The following is a 9,780-nucleotide window of genomic DNA, read 5'->3' on the forward strand; positions in this document are numbered from 1 at the left end:
GTCTGGTGGGTTTGGAACTCTGCCCCAAGAGGCCAGCTCCATTCCCAAACCCCAAGCCTAAGAAAGAGCCTAGGGATTTCCTGGCCTGTTAATGTGGATATGAAAGAGTAGTAGTGAGGATACTATGTGTCAGCTGAGAAAATCAGTAGCAGGCCCTTCACAAGCTATTGGGGTCTAGAAACACTACTGACCTAACACACAGTTTGGTTCCAGGTCTGTAGGGACAGGAGCACCCACCTCTGCTGTTAGAAGTGTTAGGGGGAAAGGATGTCCTGAGTTAATCCCATACAGGCTTTGTGGACCCCACCCCCACTCCAGACTAAAGCCATCAAGACATTGGGAAAGACAAATCCCATCACCACCAAAGGGAGGGTGGCTGGGACCTGAGGGTGGAGTTGGGCAGCCAGGTTGGATATAAAAACCAAACACGTGGGCCTTGGGGTCGCTGGCTCGCAATCGCTCGCCTCCTGGCTTCACCGCTCCTGGGTTCCAGTTGAATAAGGCCCAGATCATCCTGGACTTCAGCCAAGTTTCAGGAGCCCTTGGACTTCTACAAATTCAGTGTCAGAACCAGAAGCCTGGGTTGGCCTGAGATGATTTAAAGTAAACAGAGGATGTGTATGGCTTATATGCAAATGCTATGCCATTTTATACAAGGGACATGAGCATAAATGAATTTTGGTATTCATGGAGGTTCTGGAACCAATCCCCCATGGATACCAAGGTACAGTTGCACTGTTATTAGATGCTTATTGGGGAGTAGCTTGTATCACCATGACAGTGCTGATGGATTATAATTGGCTTCCTGGAGTAGTATGTGGAGCAGCAGAATTCTGAGTTGTGATTCAAAAGGAAATGCCAGGACCACTCAGCCGTGCTGGGCAGGGACACCTGGTATGGGAGACAGGCAGTGCGGCCCATGCTTTTCCCACCTCTGTGGGCTTTGGCTATCTGGAATGCCTCACTCACTGTCTTTCACACCCACTCACACATAGTCCCCTTACTGTCCCCTACATCCCCTACCATCCCACACACCGTCCTTCATGCTGTTCCCATGTGTCATGCCCTGCCCTGGAACATGCAGGCTGCCCTACCACAGCACCTTCTTGGCCTCCTGCAAAGCCTGTGTGCCCTGGTGAAGGCACAGGACAGAACCAAGGTGCAATTGCTACTACTACTCAGCCCTGAACAGGCAGCTAAGCCCTCAGGAAGACCCCCCACAATGCTTGTGCCTTCTCATTGGGAACTCTGCCTAGGAGATTATCCTGGAAGGAACTCCACCTGCAAAGAGGTCTCTAATGGCAGGGAGTGGTGGGGGTGGGGGTTCGCTTCATCAGTGTGAAGACTGAACCTCCTGAGAAATGGGTTTACTCTCAAATTTGTTGACCTGGGCACAGAAATTGGAAGGGCCTGTGGGGTACATGTGGCACCTCGCTGGTCCCAACAGCCAGACATGACAACCCCTGGCTGTTGAGGTCCTAAGAACTGCCTGAAGCGGTCATTCGACTGGCAGATCCCGGGTGCCAATCTAACCTTCTGAATCAGAATCTCTGGGGTCAGACCTAGGGCTCAGCATTTCTAGAAAGACCTCTAGGAAATTCTGTTTTAGGGTTCTGAGTACTTTCCATGGAAAACACTGGGGTTCTGGAGCAGGACAGACCTAGATTCACTGCCCTGGGTGCCCCCTAGGGCTAAGTATGGAGTTTTGAAAGTCTGACAGGGAGCGGAAAGATGTTTGTGACCATTGTTCCAGGAGTTAAAAATAAGCTATAGAACAGCAGGTAGGGTGTGGCCCTATTTCTGTCAAAAAATAAACAAAATAAGTTAATCAATGAAAAAATAAGTGCAAGCATGGGTATGCATGCAAGCATGTGTGTGCCCACGTCCAGTGTGCCTGTTCCGGTGTTTGCATTGGCAAAGCAGAGAGGCTGCAAGGACAGGCACCCAGCTGTGGAAGACTTTGGCAGGAGGCACTGAGGGGCACTTTCAGTTTCTACTTTATGCATTTCATTTTTCTTGGAATTTAGTGCTTATGAACATGGTTGGCTTTCACAATGAGAAAAAAAGCAAGACAAAAATCCATCTTGAAAAAATTACTATTGAGGTTGGGGGAGGGGTGCACTTTTATGAATGCACTGTTTCTCTTGATTCCCTGTGTTATGTAAATCTGCCCTTGTGTTTCACAAGACAGGCTGCTGCCCTGGACGTTTTGTGGGCTGGGAGGAAATCCCCAGGCAGTGGATGCTCACTAGTACAGACCCTTCCCCCCCACCCCCCAGCTTTGCTAAATGTATGAGTCTCAGGGCAGAGCTATCTTGATATACTCCTGCACATCCATTGAGCAGACACTGATGAGACTTGAACGGCCTGAGCAGCCGCCTTCCTGAATGACAGGGCCGGGCATCTCTTTGGCAGGGCCAGCCTATTTGTGTGCTCCTGGGGCATGCCTGGGCTGGACGCTGTGGTCTCCAAGCCAGCACTGTGCCTGCAGTGGAACTGACATCTCTGGGTCCTCTGGACACTTTCCTGGGCTTATAGGTAGGGCTCATGGCTACAGGACCTGGGATGACTCCTGTGCGCCTCCATCCTTGTGCCCACCAGTGTCTGGTACATGGCCCACTCAGGGGCACTCAACACAGGCTTATAGGTTAATTAATAACTCATCACATTTCCTCTAAGTGCCCCACGATTTCCTTTTGGAGGCCTGTTTGATAATGCTGTACACAGGAAAGTTGAGATCACAAGTGATTCATGTCACTCACTAGAAACTCTGATTTTTCTTGAGTTGATTTTTTTTTAAAGATTTATTTATTTATTTGTTTATTTATTTATTTATTTATACAAGCACTGGGTACAGTCAGAAGCACAGGAGGGTGAGAGAATTCACCAGAGCCAGAGCAGGGAGCAGAGCAGGCAGAAGGACCGAAGTACACTGCTGAGGGGAGCAGCGGGCGGCAGGAGAGGTCTGCGCGCCATGTGGGACCCTCCTCCGGGGGCCGGGGAGCAGCCGGGGATCGAACCAGCTCCGCAGAGGCCGCGGGCAGCTTCGCAACCCACAGCTCTACCGCTGCGCCACCGGGGAGGCCCTATTTTTGTTTTTAAAGAACACCTTACCCCTCTAATTAAAAAAGTAAGGGGCCTCCCTGGTGGCGCAAGCAGTTAAGTGTCAGGACTATGAAACTATCCATAGCCACTGCAGCATGAGTTTGAAGTTTGATCCCTGGCCAGGGAGGTGACACAAATGGTGCAGCAGACCTCTCCTGACTCGCCCGCTGCTCCCCTCAGCAGTGTATTTCAGTCATTCTGCCTGTTCTGCTCCCCACTCTGTCTCTGGTGAATCTTCTCACTCCCCGCACCTCTGGCCTGTAGCCCAGCTCTTGTATGCATAAATAAAAATAAAAAATAATAATAATAAAGAAAAAACATGTTCATTTAAAAAAGTTGGAATGTACAGAAAATTTAAAAGCAAAAAAATTATGTGTAATCCCATCCCAGGAAGACAACTATTAAATTCATTTCACTCTTTCCCTGCCACCAAGTTCTCACTCAGAAACTCTGGTGATTTGGCTCCACCCAAAATCCCTCCACCAAGGCTGAGCAAGAAATGGCTGCTCGAGGTATACTGACAATGACAATGTTCTACAACAGGTGTCGAAGACCGCTGTCACCCACGAGGTCCTAGCACATGGAATTCCCGAAACCCCAAAGCCTTAGACAAAGCCCATCTTTGGTGCTTGCATCCTACAGTGATGAAGGTTGGTGGAGACCCATTGTGCTGAACACCAAACTAAACCAATGAAAAACAAGAAACTTAGGGAATGGCAGGCTCTATAAAATGGATAGAGGAGAAACCCTGTAAATGTTTGGTTGTAGTTATGGTGAAGTGGAAAATGTCAGGCTGACCTGTTGATTAGCTGAAGTTGGGACATAGCCTGTAGACTGAACGTCTACAACTGATAGAAGCTCTCAAGGCCACATGCCTCATACATGTATCCTGGGTGATTGTACCCCTTGCTTTAGGCAATAAATACTCTGTCACCTAAATGCTCCAGGCTCAGACTTTGGAGAACGATCTGTTCTGGTCTTGCTGGCATAAATAAAGAGCTTCCCTCCTCCTCTCTGACTGCTACCGGTTACCTGACAAATCCCGCCTTACCAGTGGGATAGTTAAGGACCATGGCAAAGAGTCTCAGCCCAAGGATGTTATCCAGGAATATTTCCAATGCAAGAAGTGAGCAAATAAAATATTTGGCTCTTGTTCCTCAAAAAAAGAAAGAAAGGAATTTGTTTGTTTGACAAATAACTGACTTATAATTGTTATGAAGACAATAGGGTCAAGGGCCAGACACTGGAGGTGGGGAAGAACGGCAGTAGGGGTATCTGTCAACCCTAGGTGGTCAGGCAAGATGGAAAACAGGTAAAACATTGCACAATTGTTTGCTTTTGGAGGTATAGAGCTATGTCAGTCTCATTGTTAACCAACCCCTGATGACGGGTGTTGACTTCTTTTCCACTTCTCGCCCTTATATATTACCCTGCAGTGAATGTTTTGGTATCTAAATGCTTGTCCTCCTGGCAGATTATATCCCAAACCCGAGTTTTAAATGGGAAACTACTGGGTCATAGGGTGGCATTCTTCTAAAACTCTTGATACATATTTGGCAAAGAGCTCTCCAGAATGTCTGGTTCTGTGACTCACTTTTGCCTCTAGCTGGAGCTGTCCCAGCGTGTGCTCAGAGAGGAAGTGGAGGGAGGGAATCTAAGACGTGTGGGGCCTTTGAGGGACCCCTGCCCTTCTCTGGGGCTCAATTTCCTCAATCTGTAAAATGGGCTCGTTCTTGAAACACACAGAGACCTAAATTCCTCCTATATGCCAGGCCCTGTGTGCTGGGTCAGAGCTTATCGCAGACAGCAAATGCAACTGGGTTTAGCAGGGCTGGGAGGCTACTGCTGCTTTCAAAGCCTCCAAATTCTTCCTGACAGTGGTCTGTAGGCCCTGGGAGCCAGTAAGCAAGGAAGACCAATGGGAAAATTCTGAGATGAGTTTAAAGGTGGTTTATTCCAGGACACCTGCAAACTCTGGGCTCTGGGCATTGGATGAGAGCCCCACAAGAGGGAGGTGAGGGTGAGCAAAGGGAATATGGAGATAACTCACTCCTCTGGCTACAGCTCACCCAGGTCAGCATAACTCTCTCCAGCCTCCTTTCCATTTATTGCTTTTTTTTTTTTTAAATCACAGCTTTATTTCATAATTAACACCATGAAATTCACTCTTTTATTTATTTGTTTGTTTATTTATTTATTTATTAAGATTTATTTATGTATTTATACAAGCACTGGGTACAGTCAGAAGCGCGGGAGGGTGAGAGAATTCACCAGAGTCAGGGGAGAGCAGAACAGGCAGACTGACAAAGTACACTGCTGAGGGGAGCAGTGGGCGTGGCAGGAGAGGTCTGCGCGCCATGTGGGACCCTCCTCTTGTGGCCGGGGAGCAGCCGGGGATTGAACCGGCGCCATGGAAGCTGCGGGCCGCTTCACAAACTAGCGCTCAACCGCTGCACCACCAGGAGGCCCTTTTATTTTTTTATATTAAAAAATGCCCTTTTGGGCCCTCCCTGGTGGTGCAAGGGGTTAAGTGTCAGCACTATCAAGCTATTGGCAGTCACTGCAGAATGAGTTCTGTCCCCCCGCTAGGGAGGTGATCCACAGCAGACCTCTCCTATTTCGCCCGCTGTTCGCCTCAGCAGTGTATTTCAGTAGATCCACCTGTTCTGCTCCCCACTCTGTCTCTGGTGAATCCTCTCACCCCCCGCACCTCTGGCCTGTACCTATTTATTTATTTATGCATAAATAAATAAAAATAAATTTTAAAAAAACTTTCCTTTTTTTAATTTCATTTTCCCCTAGTTTTTCTCCCTCTCCCACCCTCTCTTATATCCTTTCTTTCACCATTTTTCTCTAAACCACAGAAATTTCACTGTTTATTAATATCTGCTAGCTTTTATAAGTATTTTGCTTTGGGGAATTTTCTGCTATGTAAACATCCAATGTTTGTCCTTGTCATTGGGACTTTCTTTACTACGCAGAATTCACTTGAAGTCCTTTTGTTTTGCTGTAAGTGGCAACATTTCACTTTTCCTCATGGCTGAGGAGTATTCCATTGTGTGGCTATATCACAGCTTCATTCAGTCCTCTAACAGTGGGCACTTGGATTATTTCTATGTGCTGTTGTAAGTAATGTTGCAATAAACACTGTAAATTTATGAAATTTTGAAATGATGATTTTCTGTTATTCAGATAGATGCCCGAGTGGAATCGCTGTGTCATTTTCATTTTTAGTTTTTTAAGGTAAATCCAGATCTTTTCTCAAAATGGCTTCACTAGATTGCTTTCCCACCAATATAGTGTAATGGGTTCTTCTTTCTCTGCATCCTCTCTAGCACTTGTATTTGGGGGTCTTCTTAATATGTGCCATTCTCACAGGTGTGAGATGGTATCACATTATGGTGTTGCTCTGTATCTCACTTATTAAAAGCAATGATGAACATTTTTCCGGTGTCTATAGATCTTTGGGATATCCTATTTGGTGAATTGTCTGTTCAGATCTGCTGCCCTTTTATTAATTCAGTTGTTTGTTTTCTTATTAAATTGAATGAGTTTTTGGTATATCCTGAATATTAACCCCACTGTTGGTAATGTAATATGTGAATATTTTCTCCTATTCAGTAGAAAATGGGTCTAATCTACTTACATTTTCTTTGACTGTGTAAAAGCTTTTTAATTTGAGGTAATCCCAATAGTTTATTTTTGATTTTATTTCCCTTGCAACAGGAGTTGAGCTCCAAAAACATCTTAATCATCACTCTCATGAAATGTATCTCCAGTGTTTTCTTCTATATATTTGATTGCTGCAGGTCTTACACCTAAGTCTTTAATCCATTTAGAATTTATTTTTTGTGCATGGAGTTAGAGAGTGATTCAATTTCACTCTTTTACATATGGCTGCCCAGTTTCCCCAGTACCATTTGTGAGAGAGACTCTCCTTTCCCAATTATATTATTGTGGTTCCTTTATCACGAATTAAACATTGATATATACATGGACTTATTTGGGGGCTTTAGATTCTATTCCATTGATTGATACGTCTTTTTATTCCAATAACATATTGCTATAATTACTGCTGCTTTATAGTATAGTTTTACATGGTACCTCCATTTCTTTGTCCTTTTGCTTTGTATAGTTTGCTTATGCCTTGTATTATTCCATATAAATTTAATCTTGTTGTTCAATTGCACTGAAGAATATTGTTGTTATTTTATTTTTTTAAATATTTATTTATTTATGCATACAAGAACTGGGGTACAGGCCAGAGGTGTGTGTGTGGGGGGGTGAGAGGATTCACCAGAGACAGAGTGGAAAACAGAACAGGCAGAATGACTGAAATACACTGCTAAGGGGAGCAGCAGGCAAGTCAGAAGAGGTCTGCTGTGCCATGTGGGTAGCTCCCTGGCTGGAGATTGAACTCGTGCTCCAGTGGCTGCAGATAGCTTGAGAGGATGCATCTTAACCCCTTGCGCCACCAGGGAGACACTTGTTGTTATTTTAATGGGGAGATTTCACTAAATTTATTTGTCATTTTTGGTAGTCATTTTTTTATATTGATTCTCCCTGTCCATGAGCATGGGATGTTTTTCCATCTCCTTATGTTATGATCAGTCTATATCCTTTAATAACATATTGTCATTTTTTTATTATATAAATCCTTCACCTCCTTAGTTAGGTAAATTAACTAGATATTTGATTTGTTTTGAAATTATTATGATTGGAATTATTTTCTTAACTTCTTTTTCTTCTTGTTCATTGTATATAAAAATGGAACAGATTTTTGTATGTTGATATTATAACCTGTCACTTTGCTATATTCACTTATTATTTGTAATAACTTTAGGGTTTTCTACATTTCTACTGTTTTCTAGTATCATATCATCTGTGTATAATGATAGTTCCATTTCTTTTCTAACCTGGATTCTTTCTCTTTTCTGTTTTTGTCTGATTGCTCTAGCTAAAACCTCTAATACTAAAATAAACAAGTGGGCGTTCTTGTCTCGTTCTTGATCTTAAAGGGAAGCTTTCTGTTTCTTACCATTGAGTATCATATAACCTGCAGGTTTGTGATAGATGGCCTTAATTGTGGTGAGGTAGGTTCCTTGTAATCTCATATTTAAGGTTTTTATCATAAGCAAGTGCTAAATCTTATCAAATGTTTTCTCTGCATCTATTGATATTATCATACGATTTTAAATCTTTTTGTTGATTTTACTGTATATTGATTGATTTATGTATATTAAAGTATTCTTGCATCCCTGGGATAAATCCCACTTGACCCACATGGGTAATGCTCAAGTAACATTGTAATGTATGTTGAATTCAATTTGCTCGTATTTTCTTGAGAATTTTGCATCAGTATTCATCAGAGATATTGATCTGAAGTTTTCTTGTGCTATCTTTTTTTTTAAGATTTATTTTATTTATTTATGCATACAAGAGCTGGGGTGTAGGCCAGAGATGTGGGGGAGGGGTGAGAGGATCACCAGAGACACAGTGGGAAACAGAACAGGTGGATCTACTGAAATACACTGCTGAGGGGAGCAGCAGTGTATTTACACTCAGGTCTGCTGAGTCATATGGGTTAGCTCTCTGGCCTCCAGGGATAGAACTCCTGCTGCAATGGCTGCCAACAGCTTCATTGTACTGAGACTTAACCCCTTTCGTCACCAGGGAGGCCTCCCACTTGTGCTATGGGTTTTGGTATTAGGGTGATGTTGGCATCAGAAAATGTATTTGGGAACATGGCCTCTTCTTGAGTTTTTAGAAATATTTTGAGCAAGATGGGTGTAAGTTTTTCTTTCAAGCTTTGATGGAATTTGCTTGTAAAGCCATCTGAAATGCCCACTTTTAAAGTGTACAAGTCAGTGGCTATTGGTATATTCATAGGATTGTGCAACCATTATCATTATTTAATTTTAGAACATTTTATGACCCTGAAAAGAAACCTGTACTCATTAGCAGATCAACCCAGGTCACCTCTAATCTGCTCTCTGTCTCTATGGATTTACGTATTCTGGACATTTTAGCAGAATGGACTCATACAGCATTAGTCTTTGTGACTCTCTTCTTTAACTCAGCATAAAGTTCTCAAGGCTTTTCCATACTGTAGTATGTATTGGTACATTATTCCTTTTAATTGATGAATAATTTTCCATTGTATGACTATGCCACATTTTGTTAATCCATTCATCAACTGCTGGACATTTGGATTGTTTTCACTTTTTTGCTATTATGAATAATGCTGCTTTGAATGAACATGTAACACTTTTTGTTTTACTTTTTGTTTTCATTTCTTTATGGTAGAATTATTGGGTCATATGTCAATTCTTCACTCAGCTTTTTGCAGAACCAGCAAACAGTTTTCCAAAGTTGCTGCACCAGTTTCAGTTTCACCAGCAATTGATGAAGGTTCCAATTCCTCCACATCCGTTCAACATATATTATCATTTGTGGTGTAAAGTGGTATCTCACGGTGGTTTTGTCATTTATTTCTTTAAAAAATATTATATAAGTAAGAGTATTAAAATACTATATAAGTAGCATATAAAATAATGTATAAGTAACTATATAAATATATACAATTAATACTATATAAGTAATGCATGTTCATAGAAATTTTGGAAATTTATTTTTTTTTAAAGATTTATTTATTTATGCATATAAGAACTGGGG

Source organism: Talpa occidentalis, unplaced genomic scaffold, assembly GCF_014898055.3.
Source record: "Talpa occidentalis isolate TD23 unplaced genomic scaffold, MPIMG_talOcc4v2.1 talOcc4.10, whole genome shotgun sequence".
Taxonomy (NCBI): Eukaryota; Metazoa; Chordata; class Mammalia; order Eulipotyphla; family Talpidae; genus Talpa; species Talpa occidentalis.